This window comes from Phocoena phocoena, chromosome X (genome assembly GCF_963924675.1).
Source record: "Phocoena phocoena chromosome X, mPhoPho1.1, whole genome shotgun sequence".
Lineage (NCBI taxonomy): Eukaryota > Metazoa > Chordata > Mammalia > Artiodactyla > Phocoenidae > Phocoena > Phocoena phocoena.
In genome coordinates, this window is record NC_089240.1 from 47,077,971 (window position 1) to 47,097,786 (window position 19,816).

At 38.6% G+C, this 19,816-nt stretch overlaps 2 pseudogenes; both read right to left on the bottom strand.

The window, feature by feature from the left end:
* Nucleotides 1–13,389: 13,389 nt before the first annotated feature.
* Nucleotides 13,390–14,726, bottom strand: LOC136142110 (ubiquilin-1 pseudogene; annotated as a pseudogene).
* A 4,069-nt stretch (nt 14,727–18,795) lies between these two features.
* Nucleotides 18,796–19,574, bottom strand: LOC136142111 (small ribosomal subunit protein eS4-like; annotated as a pseudogene).
* Nucleotides 19,575–19,816: the final 242 nt, after the last annotated feature.

Sequence of the window (19,816 nt, forward strand, 5' to 3'; positions counted from 1 at the left end):
GAGGGCCGACCCCTCACAAAACCCTCTTGGAGAGCTAAACATGCAACTGGAGGCTAGGCTGCTCGTAGATCTGGGGCTTCCTCGGTGGTGGTGGGGGTGATGATTTCTTTACCAGTCTACGACAAAGCTCAGCAGCAAGACATCCCTGCAATGGGCTGCAGGTCACACATCTTCCTCCCACCCAAGCCCACAGATCCTCGCTTGGGTGGCAGCAGGAGTAGGGGGAACAGTGATGAGCCTTCTGAGTCTCTGGAAGGGTTTAGGGATAGAATAGAGGAAAGAAGACAACACACAAGCCTGGCTGGTGCTGAGGTGTGCTAAGCACTGCCTGTTCACACAAAGGGGAAGTAAGGTACCTCTTGGTAGGTTGCTGCTGAGGGGCATTTCTGGGCAGACTGTGAGTTGGAATCGCTTGAACTGAAGCACTCTGGCTGGGACCCGTCATTGTGTGACCATGTCTCACCCAGCACCAGCATTTGAATTCCATGATTCAAAAGAGTTCTGGTATCATTTATTCATAGGCTGCATCCTCAAGAGCTGCTATATGAGGGGTATACCAGCAAACTCCTTTTCTGGTGTCTAGAAGACATTATACCCCATAAAAATATTAGCCACCTCTTCTGGGGGAGCATACTCCATCAGAAAAAGACCCAGGCAGTGTCAGGGCCCCTCAGAAAGGGACTAGGGTAAATGATGGCAACAGAAACACAGTATCTTACTTTACCAGGGGTTGTTTGGGTTATGCATAGGACTTCAGTTCCTAGCAGTCTACCTGAGACTGGACATGTTTGAAGGGAATGGGTGTTAGATTGCAGGCTTTGCCCCCCACTCCAAACTTCCACATCATCTATGGATCCACAGCCACATCTTAGCCTTGCCTCTCTTGCTGTCACCCTATTCAAATCCTGAGACTGGAACCGTGTGATGGCCTGATAGGCCCTTGGTTGCAGGATGGTTAGCAGGGAAGTGCAGACCACTTCTGCATTCTGGGGCAGCCAGAGGAGAGGATTACATACTGCTTGAGCACAAACTGTACCAGACCCTGAAAACCTGTTACCTCCTTTAGCCTTCAATACAGCTCTGCCAGTAAGAGGTTAGTCTCCCCATATGAAAGATAAGTAGGTTCAAAGTTGTCAGGAAGTACCCAAAACAACATATTAAGTGGTGCCAGGATTGGAACCCAGGTGTGATAAAAACATTATTCAGTCCCTTTCCTCTGCATTGTACTGCCTCCTTAACATTAAGTACCTACGGTGTGCCAGCCTCTGTTATCAAGTCTTTTAAATACATTCTCTCTTTTTTTGGCTTTAAAAAATAGGGCCTTGATAAAATGCCACTCCAAATACTCTTTAATGGGGTCCAACTTACTTTACACTATCCTATCAAAATCTCCTGATAGATAATAGTGCTACAATGAAAAATTGCATACCAGGACAGCTAACGCCATTTTATAACCATATGACAATTCATAATTTAACTTTAAAAATATTTTCTAATACTCCTAAGAGATACTGGTAACTAAATACTAGGAATAAGAGGTATCTTGTTGAGTAAGAAACATCATGGGAACAAAATTTGGCCCAAGTCAAACAGAAGAACTAAAGTAGTCATGTCAGGATAAGAATTTGGGATTCCAGATTTTCTACAGCATATCACAAGTTTTTTTTTCTGCTTTTTTTAAACAAATCATTTATTTATTTATTTATTTATGGCTGAGTTGGGTCTTTGTTGCTGCGTGTGGGCTTTCTCTAGTTGCGGTGAGCGGGGGCTACTCTTCGTTGTGGTGTGTGGGCTTCTCCTTGCAGTGGCTTCTCTTGTTGCAGAGCACAGGCTGCAGGTGCACGGGCTTCAGTAGTTGTGGCATGCGGGCTCAGTAGTTGTGGCCCACGGGCTCTAGAGCACAGGCTCAGTAGTTGCGGCGCACAGGCTTAGTTGCTCCGCGGCATGTGGGATCTTCCTGGACCAGGGCTCGAACCCGTGTCCCCTGCATTGGCAGGCGGATTCTTAACCACTGTGCCACCAGGGAAGCCCTATCACAAGTTTTTTACAATGCTATTTTTCGAGTCTTTTCCCTCTTGCTTTTTTTTTTTTAAAGTATAATTTATATACAATAAAGTTCACCCTTTATAGTGTAAGTTCTGTGAGTTTGGACAAATGTATACAGTAGTGAACTACCATCACTATCAAGGTATAGTTTACATCACCCCCAAAACTCTTGGAACTCTTTGTAGTCAACCCCTACCCCCACCCTCAGATTCCGGGAGCCCCCGATCTTTTTTCTGTCCCTATAGTTTTGCCTTCGTGTGAATGTCATGTAAAAAGAATCATACAGCATGTAGGCTTATTTTATGCCTATAGGTATAGAATAAACTAACCTCTGGTGTACTTAGAATAAGATAACCTCTGGTGTACAGTTCTATAAGCTTTGACAAATGCATAGAGTTGTGTAACCAACACAATCAAGGTATAGAACAGTTCCATTACCCTCTGCTCTCCTCCGTCAAATTCATCCCTGCTACTTTATAGTAAAAACCTCCCTACCTCTTAACTCCTGGCAACCCTGATTTGTTCTTTGTCCCTATAGTTTTATCTTTTGGAGAATGTCATATAGATGGAATTATACAATATGTAGCCTTTTGAGACTGGCTTCTTTCACTAAGCACATTTGAGATTCATCTACATTATTGGGTTTATCAGTAGTTCCTTATCTGAGTTACACTCCATTGTCTGGATGTACCACCATTAGTTTATCCATTCCCCGGTTGAAGGGACATTGGGTTGTTTCCAGGTTTGGGTGATTACAAATAAACCTGCTGTAAACATTTGCATGGATTTTTTTGGGTTTTCATTTCTTTAAATACTTAGAGTTGGTTTGCTGGGATATATGGTAAGTATATGGTTAACAGGCTCAGAAACTGCTAAACTTTCTCAAAGTAGCTCTACCATTTGGCATTCCCATCAGTGTGTGAAAATTCTCCACACCTTTTCCAGCAGCTGGCATTGTCAGTTTTTTGACATTAGCTAATCTAGTAGGATGTAGTGGTATCTCATTGTAGTTTTGATTTGCATTTTTCTACTGACTAATGATTTGAGAGTATTTTCATGTGCCATCCAAATATCTTCTTTGGTAAAATGTTCAACTCTCTTGCACATTTTGTATTGGGTTGCTCATTTTATTGTTGAGTTTTGAGAATTCTAATTGGATAAAAATTGTTTATCAGATATATGTATGTTTTGTAACATTTTTTCTCCAGTCTGTGGCTTGTCTTTTCATTCTTTAAAAAGTGTCTTTTTTCATTCTGAAAAAGCTTTTCATTTATGGCCATACAGCATGCAGGATCTTAGCTCCCCAACCAGGGATTGAACCCGTGCCCCCTGCAGTGGAAGCCCAGAGTCTTAACCACTGGACTATCAGGAAAGTCCCCTGAAAAAGCTTTTAAAACATTTAAAATTAAAAAAAATATTGTGGTAAAATACATAAAATTTACCATCTTAACCATTTTTAAGTATAGAGTGGCATTAAATTTATTCACATTTGTGCAACCATCACCACAATCCATCTTCAGAACTCCTTTCATCTTGCATAACTGAAAGTCTACCATCTAAACACTAATTCATCCTCCCCCCAGCCCCTGACAACCACCATTCTACTTTCTGCCTCTGAATTTGATTACTCTTGGTACCTCATATAAGTGGAATCATACAGTATCTCTCCTTCTGTGACTAGCTTATTTCACTTAGCATAATGTCTTCAAGGTTCATACATGTTGTAGCATGTGGCAGAATTTCCTTTTTAAGGCTAAATAATATTCCATTGTAGTGTACACCATATTTTGTTTATCCATTTACCCATTGATGGACACTTGGGTTGCTTTTACCTTTTGGCTATTGTGAATAATGCTGCTTTAAGTATGGGTAAACAAATATCTATTTGAGTCCCTGCTTTTAATTCTTTAGGGTATTGCTGGATCATATGGTAACTCATTTTTAATTTTTTGAGGAACTGCCATACTATTTTCTGTAGAGACTGCACCATCTTATGTTCCCAACAAGAGTGCTCTAGGATTCCAGTTTCCCCGCATCCTCACCAACACTTTTTCTTTTCTTCCTTTCTCTTTCTTTCCCTTCCTTTCCTCCCTCCTTCCCTCCCTTCCTTCTTTTTCTTTCATCATCCTAAAGGGTGTGAAGTGATATGTGATTTTGATTTGCATTTCCCTAATGATTAGTGATGTTGAGCATCTTTTCTTGTGCTTATTGGTCATCTGTATATCTTCTTCACCCATTAAAAATTTTTTTTATTGTTGAGTTGTAGAAGTTCTTTATATATTCTGCATATTAACTCCTTATCAGATATGATTTGCAAATATTTACTCCCGTCTCCTGGATTGCCTTTTCATTCTGTTGATTGTATCCTTCAATGCATAGTTTTAAATTTGGATATAGTTCAGTTTTTTCTTTTGTTGCCTGTACTTTTGGTGTCATACACAAAAAATCATTGCCAAATCCAATGTCATGAAGCTTTCTGCCTATGTTTATTTCTAAGAGTTTTGTAGTTTTTGCTCTTACATTTCGATCTTTGATCTATTTTGAGTTTTTATGTATGGTATAAGGAAAGGGTCCAACTTCATTCTTTTGCATGTGGATATCCAGTTTTCTCAACTCTATTCTTTATCTAAACAGTGTCTTTTGAAGAGAAGACATTTAAAATTTTGATGAAGCTTAAAAAAATTCTTTATTGGCATATAGTTGCTTTACAATGTTGTGTTAGTTTCTGAGGTACAGCAAAGTGAATCAGTTATATGTATACATATATCCACTCTTTTTTAGATTTCCTTCCCATTTAGTTCACCGCAGAGCATTGAATAGAGTCCCCTGTGCTATACAGTAGGTTCTCATTAGTTACCTATTTTATACATAGTAGTGTATATATGTGAATCCCAAGCTCCCAGTTCATCCCATCCCCCCTTCCCTTTGATGAAGTTTAATTTATTATTTTATTCTTCTATGGAATATGCTTTTGGTGTCATATCTAAGGAATCTTCGTCTAACACAAGATTACAAAGGTTTTCTCCTGTGTTCCCTTTTATGAGTTTTATAGTTTTAGGCTTTACATTGAGGTCCATGAGCCATTTGGGGTTAATTTTTGTATATGGCACCACGTTCTTTTTTTTTTTTTTTTTAGCATATAGTTACCCAGTTGTTCTAGCAGTGTGTGTTGAGAAGGCTATCCTTTCTCCATTGCATTGCTTTTGTACTTTTGTCAAAAATCAATTGTCTATATATGCGTGGGTTTATTTCTGGACCCTCTGTTATGTTCCATTGATGTATTTGTCTACCTTTATGCCAGTATTACACTGTTTTGATTACTGTAGCTGTATAATAATTTGGGAGATCAGATAGTCTTAGGCCTTCAATTTTGTTTTTCAGGATTGTTTTGGCTCTTTGGGGGTCTTTTGAATTTCCACATGAATTTTAGAATCAGCTTGTCTATTTCTACAAAAGAGTCTGCTGGGATTTGGTTGGGATTGCATTGAATCTATAGATTAAAGTGGGGGAAGAATTGACCTCTTAACAATATTGAGTCTTTGGCTCATGAGCAAGATGTATTCCTCCATTTATTTTGGCCTTTAATTTTTCTCAGCAATATTTTTTATAGTTTTCAGTGTACAGGTCTATCACATTTTTTCAGATTTATCCCCACTTATTTCATATTTTTGGATGCTATTATAAATGGTATTTAAAAATTTTCAATTCCCAGCCATTCACGGCTAGTATATAAAAATACAATTGTAGCAGTGAATTTCCAGTCATTCACTGTTAGTATATAAAGATACAATTGTGGGACTTCCCTGGCGGTCCATTGGTTAAGACTGTGCACTCCCAATGCAGAGAGGACACGGGTTCAATCCCTGGTTGGGGAACTAAGATACCACATGCCTCACGGCACGGCCAAAATTGTATATACATAAACAATTGGTTTCTGTATATAGATATTATATCCTGAAACCTTGCTAAACCTACTTAGTTCTAGTAGCTTTTTTCTAGATTTCATTATACTTTCTACATAGATAATCATGTTCTCTGTGAGTAAAGATTGTTTTACTTTTTCTTTTTCTCTTTTTAAATTTGTTCCTATCTTCAAGTTTTTTTTAAGGTTTTCTTTTTTTTTTTTTTTTTTTGGTGGTACGCGGGCCTCTCACTGTTGTGGCCTCTCCTGTTGTGGAGCACAGGCTCTGGACGTGCAGGCTCAGCGGCCATGGCTCATGGGCCCAGCCGCTCCGCGGCATGTGGGATCTTCCCAGACCGGGGCATGAACCCGTGTCCCCTGCATCGGCAGGCAGACTCTCAACCACTGTGCCACCAGGGAAGCCCTTCTTTTTTTTAAAATTTAAATGTTGTGTTAGTTTAGGTGTACAGCAAAGTGATTCAGTTATACATACATATATATATATATATTCTTTTTCAGATTCTGTTCCATCGTGGGTTATTACAGGTATTCAATATAGTTCCCTGTGCTATACAGTAGGTCCTTGTTTACCTATTTTATATAGTACTGTGTATATGTTAATCCCAAACTCCTAATTTATCTCCCCTGCCCCGCTATCCCCTCTGGTAACCATAAGTTTGTTTCCTACGTCTATTTCTGTTTTATAAATAAGTTTGTATGATTTCTTTAGATTCCACAGATAACTGATATCACATGATATTTGTCTTTGACTGACTTACTTCACTTAATATAATAATCTATAATTATTAATATAATAATCTCTAGGTCCATCCATGTTGCTGCAAATGGCATTATTCTTTTTTAAAAAATTTATTTATTTAATTTATTTTTTTGGCTGCGTTGGGTCTTCGTTGCTGTGCATGGGCTTTCTCTAGTTGTGGTGAGTGGGGGCTACTCTTCATTGCAGTGTCCGGCTTCTCATTGTGGTGGCTTCTCTTGTTGTGGAGCATGGGCTTTAGGTGCGTGGGCTTCAGTAGTTGTGGCACACGGGCTCAGTAGTTGTGGCTCATGGGCTCTAGAGCACAGGCTCAGTAGTTGTGGCACACAGGCTTAGTTGCTCTGTGGTATGTGGGATCTTCCCGGACCAGGCATTGAACCCGTGTCCCCTGCATTGGCAGGCGGATTCTTAACCACTGCGCCACCAGGGAAGTCCCTATTTTATTATTTTAATGGTGGAGTAATATTCCATTGTATATATATACCACATCTTCTTTATCCATTCATCTGTTGATGCACATTTACATTACTTCTACGTCTTGCTTATTGTAAATAGTGCTACATAGGGGTGCATGTATCTTTTCGAGTTAGAATTTTCACCAGATATATGCCCAGGAGTGGGATTGCAGAATCATATGGTAACTCTATTTTTAATCTTTTAAGGAACCTCCATACTATTCTCCATAGTGGCTGTACCAATTTACGTTCCCGCCAAGAGTGTAGGAGGGTTCCTTTTTCTCCACCCTCTCCAGCATTTATTGTTTGTAGACTTTTTGATGATGGCTATTCTGACTGGTGTGAGGTGATACCTCAATCTGGTTTTGATTTGCTTTTCTCTAATAATTAGTGATGTTGAGCATCTTTTCAAGTGCTTTTTGCCCATCTGTATGTCTTCTTTGGAGAAATGTCTACTTAGATCTTCTGCCCATTTTTTAAAAATTTGTATTTAAAAATTTTTTTATTTTATATTGGAGCATAGTTGATTAAAACTGTTGTGTTAGTTTCAGGTGTAAAGCAAAGTGATTCAGTTAGACATATACATGTATCTATTGTTTTTCAAATTCTTTTCCCATTTAGGTTATTACAGAATATTGAGCAACGTTCACTGTGCTATACAGTAGGTCCTTGTTGGTAGTCTGTTTTAAATATATCATTGTGTACATGTCAATCCCAAACTCCCAATCATCCCCTACCCACCCTTCCCCTCTGGTAACCATAAGTTCATTCTCTAAGTGTGTGAGTTTGTTTCTGTTTTGTAAATAAGTTCATTTGTATCATTTATTTTTTAGATTCCACGTATAAGCAATACCATATGATATTTGTCTTTGTCTGACTTACCACACTTAGTATGATAATCTCTAGGTCCATCCATGTTGCCGCAAATGGCATTATTTCATTCTTTTTTATGGCTGAGTAATATTCCATTATAGATATGTACCACATCTTCTTTATTCATTCCTCTGTCGATGGACATTAGGTTGCTTCCACATCTTGGCTATTGTAAACAGCACTGCAATGAACATTGGGTGCGTGAATCCTTTCGAACCATGTTTTCCTCTTGATATATGCCCAGGAGTGGGATTGCAGGATCATACGGTAACTCTATTTTTAGATTTTTAAGGAACCTCCATAATGTTCTCCATAGTGGCTGTACCAATTTACATTCCCACCAAGAGTATAGGAGGGTTCCCTTTTCTCCACACTCTCTCCAGCATTTATTGTTTGTAGACTTTTTGAAGATGGCCATTCTGACTGGTGTGAGGGGATACCTCATTGTAGTTTTGACTTGCATTTCTCTAATAATTAGTGATGTCGAGCATCTTTTCATGTGTTTTTTGCTCATCTGTATGTCTTCTCTGGAGAACTGTCTACTTAGATCTTCTGCCTATTTTTTGACTTGATCATTTGTTTTCTTGATATTAAGCTGTATGAGCTGTTTGTATATTTTGGAAATTAATCACTTGTCAGTAGCATAGTTTGCAAATATTTTCTCCTGTTCTGTGGGTTGTCTTTTCATTTTGTTTATGGTTTCCTTTGCTGTGCTACTTCTTCATTTCTAATATGCATACCTCTATTTTCTTTTCTTGCCTTATTGTGGTGGCTGGAACTTCCAGTACTACATTGAATAAGAATGGTGTGTTTGGGGATCCCTGGCTTTTTCCTGATCATAGGGGTAAGCATTCTGTCTTTAACCATTAAGTATGTTAGCTGTAGATTTTTTTGTATTTCCCTTTACCAGTATGAGATACAAAGTTTTTTGTTGTTTTGGTTTTTTTCAGGAATGGATTTTGGATTTTCTCAATTGTTTTTATACATTGATTGAGATAATCACATTGTTTTTCTTTTTCAGTTTGTTTTTATGGTGAATTACGTTGATTGGCTTTCTAATGTCAAATCAAACCTTTAATCATGTGAATAAATCCCAGTTGGTCGTGACTTTCACTGGGCCAAAATAAAAGTGTTGGCAGGGTCACACTCCCTCCAGAGATTCTAGGGGAAAATCCACTTCCTTGCTATTTTGAGCTTCTAAAGGCTGCTTAGATTACTAAGGTCATGTCCCCTTCCCCTATCTTCAAAGAAGCAATGTAGTATCTTCTATATCTCACTAATCCTCCTGCCTTCCACTTATAAGGACTCTTGTGATTACACTGAATGCACTAGCATAATCCAGGATAATCTCCATATCTCAAAATCCTTAAGGACATCTGGGAAGTCCCTTTAACCATGTAAAGTAACACGTTCAAAGGTTCTGGAAATTAGGATTGTACATCTTTTTTTTTTTACTTTTGCATAAGAAATTTAAAAAATTAAGGTGTAGTTGATTTATATTATTATATAATTTTCAGGTGTACAGCATAGTGATTCACAATTTTTAAAGCTTATATTCTATTTATAGTTATTATAAAATATTGGCTATATTCCCTGTGTTGTACTATATATCCTTGTAGCTTATTTATTTTATACATAGTACTTTGTACCTCTTAATCCCCCACCCTTCTTTTGCCCCTCTCCTCTTCCCTCTCCCAGTGGTAACCACTAATTTGTTCTCTATATCTGTGAGTCTGTTTCTTTTTTGTTATATTCACAAGTTTCTTTTTATTATTTTTTAGATTCCACATATAAATGTTATCATACAGTATTTGTCTTTCTCTGTCTGACTTATTTCACTTAGCATAATACCCTCCAAGTCCATCCATGCAAATGGCAAAATTTCTTTTTTTATGGCTGAGCAGTATTCCATTGCATATATATACCACACCTTTATCCTTTCATCTGCTGATGGACACTTAGATTGCTTCCATATCTTGGCAATTGTAAATAATACTGCTATGAACATTGGGGTGCATGTATGATTTTGAATGAATGCTTTCATATTTTTTGGGTAAATGCCCAGGAGTAGAATTGCTGGATCATTTGGTAGTTCTATTTTTAGTTTTTTTGAGAAACCTCTATACTGTTTTCCACAGTGGCTGTACCAATTTACATCCCCACCAACAGTGTATGAGGGTTCTCTTTTCTCCACATCCTCACCAACATTTGTTATTTGTGTTCTTTTTGATGATAGCCATCTGACAGATGTGAGGTGATATCTCATTGTATTTTCTTTCAATTTTCATTTTATATCGGAGTATAGTTGACTTACAATGTGGTGTTAGTTTCAGGTGTACAGCAAAGTGATTCAGTTATGCATATACATATATCTATTCTTTTTCAGATTCTTTTCCCATTTATGTTATTACAGAACACTGAGCAGAGATCCCTGTGCTATACAGTAGGTCCTTGTTGGTTATCTCTTTTATATACAGTAGTGTGTATCTGTCAATCCCAAATTCCTAATTGATCCCTTCTCCCCACCTTTCCCCTTTGGTAACCATGAGTTTGTTTCCTAAGTCTGTGAGTCTGTTTCTGTTTTGTAAATAAGTTAATCTGTATAATTTTTTAAGATTCCATATACAAGTGATATCATAATATTTGTCTTTCTCTGTCTGACTTCACTTAGTATGATAATCTCTAGGTCCATCCATGTTGCTGCAAATGGCATTATTTCATTCTTTTTTAATAGCTAAGTAATATTCCACTGTATATATATACCACATCTTCATTATCCATTCGTCTGTCGAGGGACATTTAGGTTGCTTCCATGTTTTGACTATTGTGAATAGTGCTGCAATGAATATTGGGGTGCGTGTATCTTTTCAAATTATGGTTTTCTCTGGGGATATGCCCTGGAGTGGGATTGCTGGATCATATGGTAGCTCTATTTTTAGTTTTTTAAGGAACCTCCATACTGTCCTCCATAGTGGCTGCACCAATTTACATTCCCACCGACAGTGTAGGAGGGTTCCCTTTTCCCCACACCCTCTCCAGCATTTATTGTTTGTAGACTTTTTGATGATGGCCATTTTGACTGGTGTGAGGTGATACCTCATTGTGGTTTTGATTTGCTTTTCTCTAATAATTAGCAATGTTGAGCATCTTTTCATGTGCTTCTTGGCTATCTGTGTGTCTTTTTTTGAGAAATGTCTATTTAGGTTTTCTGCCCATTTTTTGATTGGATTGTTTGCTTGTTTTTTTGATATTAAGCTGTATGAACTGTTTGTATATTTTAAAGATTAATCCCTTGCTGGTTGCATTGTTTTCAAATATTTTCTCCCATCCCATATGTTGTCTTTTTGCTTTGTTTATGGTTTCCTTTGCTGTGCAAAAGCTTTTAAATTTAATTAGGTCTCATTTGTTTATTTTCGTTTTTGTTTCCATTACTCTAGGAGATGATTCCAAAAAAATATTGCTGCAATTTATGTCAAAGAGTGTCCAGCCTATTTTTTCCTCTAGGAGTTTTATAGTATCTGGTCTTAGACTTAAGTCCTTAATTCATTTTGAGTTTATTTTTGTGTGTGGTGTTCTAATTTCATTCTTTTACATGTAGCTGTCCAGTTTTCCCAGCACCACTTATTGAAGAGGCTGTCTTTTCTCCATTGTATATTTTTGCCTCCTTTGTCCTAGATTAGGTGACCATAGGTGTGTGGGTTTATCTTTGGGCTTTCTATCCTGTTCCATTGATCTATATTTCTATTTTTGTGCCAATACCATACTCTTTTGATGACTGTAACTTTGTAGTATAGTCTGAGGTCAGGGAGCAGGATTCCTCCAGATCAAGATTGCTTTGGCTATATGGGATCTTTTGTGTCTCCATACAAATTTTAAGATTTTTTGATCTAGTTCTGTGAAAAATGCCATTGGTAATTTGATAGGGATTGCATTGAATCTGTAGATTGCTTTGGGTAATATAGTCATTTTGACAATATTGATTCTTCCAATCCAAGAACACAATCTTTCCATCTGTTTGTGTCATCTTCGATTTCTTTTATCAGCTTCTTATAGTTTTCAGAGTACAGGTCTTCTGTCTCCTTAGGTAGGTTTATTCCTAGGTATTTTATTCTTTTTGATGCAATGGTAAATGGGATCATTTCTTTAAGTTCTGTTTCTGATCTTTTGCTGTTATTGTATAGAAATGCAAGAGATTTCTGTGTATTAATTTTGTATCCTGCAACTTTACCAAATTCATTGATGAGCTCTTGTAGTTTTCTGATAGCATCTTTAGGATTTTCTATGTATAGTATCATGTCATCTGCAAGCAGTGACAGTTTTACTTCTTCTTTTCCAATTTGAATTCCTTTTATTTCTTTTTCTTCTCTGATTACCATCACTAGAACTTCCAAAACTATGTTGAATAAAAGTGGTGAGAGTGGACATCCTTGTCTTGTTCCTCATCTTAGTGGAAATGGTTTCAGCTTTTCACTATTGAGAATGATGTTAGCTGTAGTTTTGTCATATATGGCCTTTATTATGTTGAGGTGTGTTCTCTCTATGCCCACTTTCTGCAGAGTTTTTATCATAAATGGGTGTTGAATATTGTCAAAATCTTTTTCTGTATCTATTGAGATGATCATATATGGTTTTTAGTATTTGGTTTTTTAATATGGTGTATCACACTGATTGATTTGCATATATTGAAAAATCCTTGCATCCCTGGGATAAATCCCACTTGATCATGTTGTCTGATCTTTTTAATGTATTGTTGAATTCGGTTTGCTAGTATTTTGATGAGGATTTTTATGTCTATGTTCGTTAGTGATATTGGCCTGTAATTTTCTTTTTCTGTGGTATCTTTGTCTGGTTTTGGTATCAGGGTGATGGCGACCTCATAGAATGAGCTTGAGAGTATTCCTCTGCAGTTTTTTTGGAATAGTTCCAGAAGATAGGTGTTAACTCTTCTCAAAATATTTGATACAATTTGCCTGTGAAGCCATCTGGTCCTGGACTTTTGTTTGTTGGGAGTTTTAAAATCAGTTTCAATTTCAGTACTTGTGATTGGTCTGTTCATATTTTCTACTTCTTCCTGGTTCAGTCTTGGGAGATTGTACCTTTCTAAGAATTTGTCCATTTATTCTAGGTTGTCCATTTTATTGGCATATAGTTGCTTATAGTAGTCTCTTATGATCCTTTGTATTTCTGTGTTGTCTGTTGTAATTTCTCCTTTTTCATTTCTAATTTTGATTTGAGCCCTCCCTCTTTTTTTCTCTTGATGAGTCTGGCTAAAGGTTTATAAATTTTGTTTACCTTTTCAAAGAACCAGCTTTTAATTTCATTGATGTTTCCTATTGTTACAGACATAAACCCTGCTGAATCTGTAACAAGGCCTGCGTTGCTCTAGGGTTTGACATTGCCAATAACTTATCAGCAGTCTGCATCTGTGCAGCAAGGTCAGGGTTCTGGCTTAGTGACTGCATGATGCTTCTCATGTAGGGGACAGACAACATATTTTGCATAAGTTGTGAGTTTTCAGTTATTTGTTGCAACAAGCTCTGCATTCCTGGTGTGTTGAACATACTAGCTCTTACTCCAGGCCCCAAATTTGGCACAGAACTCTGCCCAGCAGTGCCACTGACAGCACTACCACTAGTGCCTCCCAGGCACTTCTGAGTGCCTCCCTCAGAAGCTGATGAATTCTGAGAAGCCTGTGGAGCCCACGTTTTGGGTAATCGATCTCTATATTCTGTACGGGAAGGTTAACTACCTTCACCTGAGGATATATTGTTCACTAAGGAAGCAAATGGATTACCACCAAACTGTTCTTGTGCAGCACTCAGCATTAGTTCCTGAATATCTGGGTACATGCACCATAAAGCATTGTAGTATCCTCTGGGATGCTTCCTAGGTTGGTTAAGGCTCGGTCCTGGTTTCTCATTATTTCCTGCATCATTGCTGGATTCTTGGCAAGTTCCAATGTTTGTCTCATAATATCTGGATTATTCAGCATATAATTAATTTCTGGATTTCTCTGTATCAACTGCTGCATTTGTGGATTGGCCATAATTAACTGCCTCATCAGGTCAGGATTTGAAAGCATGCTCTGGACAGAGGGATTCTCCATGATCTGGACCATTATTTCAGGACTGGACACAAGTGCTGCTGCACCTGGCTTTGTAGTTCAAAGAAGTTGATACTATTCAAACCCAAGCTACTCAGACCTGCAAGTCCTCTAAGGCCACCTAAACCAAAAAGGTTGCTAGCAGCAGAACCAAATGTGGAGTTACTATTAGGAGCCGATGATGTGGTAGCACTGCTTCCACTGGTGTGTTTTTGCTGAGCTGAATGATCCTGAGGTCTGTTTTGTGCTTTGATGACGAGGTGAACAATAAGTCCATCGTGAATTCCATGCTGACTTAAAGTATCTTGATCTTTTAAAACGTTTCCAGCAAACATCAACACAAATTGGTTGGTATGTGATTTGAAACATTTAGAGATTTCTTCCTTGAACTGTGGGGGTGGAGCTATTCTTGGACACTGTGAAGTACTCCTTCTTCTTCAGGGTCTTCAGGGTGACTTTTGTGATGTTGGGTTCTGTGGAGGCAGCGGTGGAAGGGGGGCCGGCACCTTTGGCAGCGGTGGCGCTGTCCTGGGAGCTTGGGGGGCTGAGACTTTCACCATTCTTGGCCATGGGACAGCGGTGCCTCAGGTGTGCAGGAGGGAGTGGGCGAGCCAAGGGGAGCCAGGCAACACCTGAGCTGGCCAGCCGGGGCAGCAAAGAATGTGGGGCACACTGCCTCAGTGACAACTGGGCGCAGGGACGCCCTGGCAGGCTAGGGGGCACAGAGCTCAATGTGGGTTCCAGTGCAGGCCCTCAGCACTTTAAACATGTAATCACCTTTGTATCTGATAAGAAATCGGCTGTTAATTTTTACTGAGAACCCCTTATATATGATGAGTCATTTATCTCCTATTGCTTTCAAGATTTTCTTCTTGTCTTTACCTTTTAGTGATGTGATTATAATGTGTCTTGGTGTGGATCTCTCTGAGTTTAACTCATTGGAGTTCCTTGAGGTTCTTGGATGTATGGATTCATGTATTTGATTAAATTTGTGAAGTTTTAGCTATTTTTAAAAAAACTTATTTATTTAATTTATTTTTGGCTGTGTTGGATCTTCGTTTCTGTGTGGGCTTTCTCTAGTTGCGGCAAGTGGAGGCTACTCTTCATTGCAGTGCGTGGGCTTCTCATTGCAGTGGCTTCTCTTGTTGTGGAGCACAGGGTCTAAGCGCATGGGCTTCAGTAGTTGTAGCATGTGGGCTCAGTAGTTGTGGCTCATGGGCTGTAGAGTGTAGGCTCAGTAGTTGTGGCGCATGGGCTTAGTTGCTCCGCGGCATGTGGGATCTTCCTGGACCAGGGCTCAAACCTATGTCCTGCATTGGCAGGTGGATTCTTAACCACTGTGCCACCAGGGAAGCCCCTATTATTTTTTCAAATATTCTTTTTCTCCATTTCCCTCCTCTTTTGCTTAAACTTCCATTATGCACATGTCGATATGTTTATTACTGTCCCACAGGTCTCCTAGTTCTGGATCGTTTTTCTTCATACTTTTTTCTTTCTGCTCTTCAGATTGGATACTCTAATTGATCTTTTTTTGATGATTCTTTTTTGTTCCTGCCAAAATCTACTATTGAATCCCTCTAGTGAATTTTGTATTTCAGTATTTAACGTTACAGCTCCAGAATTTTAATTTTGTTCCTTTGTTTAATTTTTATCTCTTTATTGATATTCTTTATGTATTTAGACATTATTCACATAACTTCCTTAAGCTCTTTGAACATATTTAAGACAGTTGATTTAATATATTTATCTTTATGTCTACCCTCTGGGCTTCCCTAGGAACAGTTTCAACTGATTGCTTTTTTCCTGTATATGAACCATAGTTTCTTGGTTTTTGGCATGCCTCATTTTTTTGTTGTTGTTGAAAACTGGACATTTGCAATAATATAATGTGTATATAAATGAACAAACCAAACCACACAAAAACAAATACATAGATACAGAAAACAGAGTAGTGGTTATCAGAGGGGGTGGTATCGGGGGGGTAGTGCAAAATGGGTAAGGGGGTTCAACTGTATGGTGCTGGATGGAAAATAAATTTTTGGTGGTGAGCATGTAGGCTATACAGAATTAGAAATATAATGTTGTACACATGAAACTTATATAATGTTATAAATCAATGTTACCTCAGTAACATATATGTGTGTGTATATGTATGTATATATAAAATGTGGCAACTCTGGAAGTCAGATTCTTTCATTTTCCTGTGTTTTGTTGTTTTTTTTTAATTTAGTGTCTTTTCTGAATTAATTTTGTAAAGCCTGTATTCTTTGTCATCTGTGACCACTGAAGTCTCTGCTTGGTGAGCAAAGTGGTTAGCTAATGACCAAAAGAGATTCCTGTTTTTTAAAAAAATAAATTTATTTATTTATTTTTGGCTGAGTTAGGTCTTTGTTGCTGCTCGCGGGCTTTCTCTAGTTGCAGCGAGTGGGGGCTACTCTTCATTGCGGTGCCTCGGCTTCTCACTGTGGTGGCTTCTCTTGTTGTGGAGCATGGGCTCTAGGCATGCGAGCTTCAGTAGTTGTGACTCATGGGCTCTAGAGGGCAGGCTCAGTAGTTGTGGCCCATGGACTTAGTTGCTCTGCGGCATGTGGGATTTTCCTGGATCAGGGCTCGAACCCATGTCCCCTGCATTGGCAGGCAGATTCTTAACCACTGTGCCAGCAGGGAAGCCCCCAACAGAGATTCTTTAAATGTCTGGAAATAGTAACACTTATTGTCTTTTCTGAGGGGCTCTGTGTCTTTACTGGGGACATGCTTTTATCAGCTCATCAGGCAGTTTACAACTCTGTCTTAACCTTAACTTCCTACTAGTACAGAGCCTCATTAACGGGCAGAGGTGAGAGCCTAGGTCTTTCCCAGGTATTTCCCCAGTGTACACACAACCTTAGTCATAAACACAGACCTGCATATGTATGTGGCACTCTGATTCCCAGGAATACTTTGGAGCTTTTCAAGGACTCTGTGGATATCTCATTTCCCAGCTTTTCATATAAAAATTTAAATTTTCTTTTCAATATTTAAAAAATCTTTCTGGGCATTGGGATTTTGATAGGAATTCCATTCACCCTGTGTATTAATTGGAGATAATTGACATTTTTACTATAATAGGCTTTCTAAAGCTTAAACATGGTATGTCCCCACATAATTAAGTCTTTGATTTCTTTCTTCAGTGTTTTGTAGTTTTCAGCATACAAGTATTGTGTGTGTTTTGTTAGGTTAACATCTATTTAATTTTTTGAACAATTGTAATAGGGATTATGTTTTTAATTTTAGGTTCCACATGTTCATTGCTAGCATATAGAAATATGTTTGATTTCTGTATGTTTTTCTTGTATACTGTTACCTTGCTGAACTCACTTATTTGTACTAGGTTTTGTATTTGTGAATATCTTGGGATTTTCTATGTAGATTACTTTGCCTTCTGCAAATTTAGACAGTTTTATTTCTATATTTTCAGTATATATGATTTTTATTTGTTTTCTTGCCCATTGTACTGGTGAGAACTTCCAGTATAATGTTGAAGTGGTGAAAGTGGAATTCTTGCTTTATTCCATATCTTAGGGGAAAACATTGTCTTTCACCATTTTGTGTAACATTATAGTTTCTTTTTTATATTCTCTATGTCAAATTAAGAAAATTTCTGTCTATCACTATTATTCTGAGCATTATTTTTTATCATGAATGGATGTTGAATTTTTATCAAAAGCTTTTCCGTATCAATTGATATGATTATTTGATGTTTCTTGTTTAGTCTGTTGATGTGATGGATTACACTGGTTGATTACAAATGTGGAAACAGCCATGTTAGCACTGCGTTAGCTTTATTCTTCAAATTTTGATATGATTTATTTTATTTTTTTTGCGATACGCGGGCCTCTCACTGTTGTGGCCTCTTCCGTTGTGAAGCACAGGCTCCGGACGCGCAGGCTCAGCGGCCATGGCTCACAGGCCCAGCTGCTCCGCGGCACGTGGGATCTTCCTGGACCGGGGCATGTACCCGCGTCCCCTGCATTGGCAGGCGGACTCTCAACCACTGCACCACCAGGGAAGCCCGATATGATTTATTTTCATTTCCATCCAATTCAATGTATTAAAATTTTTTTTAAATTATTGAGATACCATATCTTCTTTATCCATTTGTCCACTGATGGACACCTAGGTTGCTTTACTATCTTGGCTATTGTAAATAATGCTGCAATAAACATGAAGTGCACATAACTTTTTGAATTAGTATTTTTGTTTTCTTTGGGTAAATACCCTGAAGTGGAATTGCTGAATTATATGACAGTTCTATTTTTAAATTTCAAGGAACTTCCATACTGTTTTCCACACTGGCTGCACCAATTTGTATTTCTACCAACAGTGCTGGAGTGTTCACTTTTCTCCACATCTTCACCAACACTTGTATTTTGTTGTCATTTTGGTAATAGCCATTTTGACATGTGTGAGGTGGTATCTCATTGTGATTTTGATTTGCATTTCTCTGATGATTAGTGATGTTGAGCATCTTCTCATGTGTCTGTTGGCCATATGTATGTCTTCTTTGGAAAAATATCAACTTAGGTCCTATGCCCATTTTTTAATGTGGTTTTATCTTTAAGTACAAAGACTTTTCCAATCATGTCACTTAGAGTTCATTTTATTCACTGCTGTGTTTGGCCGCCAGTCTCTTGTTTCTCTCCTCAGCGATGGTAAGGCGGATACCCTTTCTATGAGGAAGAGAGATCCATGGTTTGTTGCCTTTGCCAATGACGAAAATGTTGGAGAGCCGGGTGGCAAAGCTGTTGCCACTGGCATCTTTCACACGAACTACATCAAAAGAACCAGGATGTCTCACCCGGTTAGTGATTACACCAATTCTTCCCAGGTTAGCACCTCCAGTCACCATGCACAGGTTACCAGTGTCAAATTTGATGAAATCAGTAATCTTGACAGTCTCCAAATCAATTTGAATGGTGTCATTCACCTTGATGAGGGACTCAGGGTAGTGAATGGTGGGAGCATCATGGGTCACCCGATGAGGGATTCCTTTTGTCCCCACAAAGATCTTTCTCACTTTACACAGCTTATACTTGGCCTCCTCAAGTGTAATACAATGAACAGCAAAGCGACTCTTGGTGCCATAGATCAGATGAAAATTCTCTCCAGTCTTGTCAATGCTGATGACATCCATAAAACCAGCAGTAGGTTATATTAGTGCGGACCTTGCCATCAATCCAAATGAAACGCTGCATGCGTTTCATCTCCTGTTAGGGCATACTTAAGTCTGTTCCTTAGGAAGGTGATTAGGGGGCGACATTCCCTTAGGTTGTGGGCACTGGTAGATGGATGAGGAGCAAACACACCAGTCAGTTTATCCAGCATTCAATGCTTTGGAGCTGCTACATACTTCAGGTTCTTCTTGGGACCATGAGCCATGGCTGCACTAGGCACACAAAGAGCCTTATGCCCATTTTTTAAAAATTAATTTATTTTTGCTGTGTTGGGTCTTAGTTTCTGTGCGAGGGCTTTCTCTAGTTGTGGCAAGCGGAGGCCACTCTTCATCGTGGTGTGCGGGCCTCTCACTATCGCGGCCTCTCTTGTTGCGGAGCACAGGCTCCAGACGCACAGGCTCAGTAGTTGTGGCTCACGGGCCTAGTTGCTCCATGGCATGTGGGATC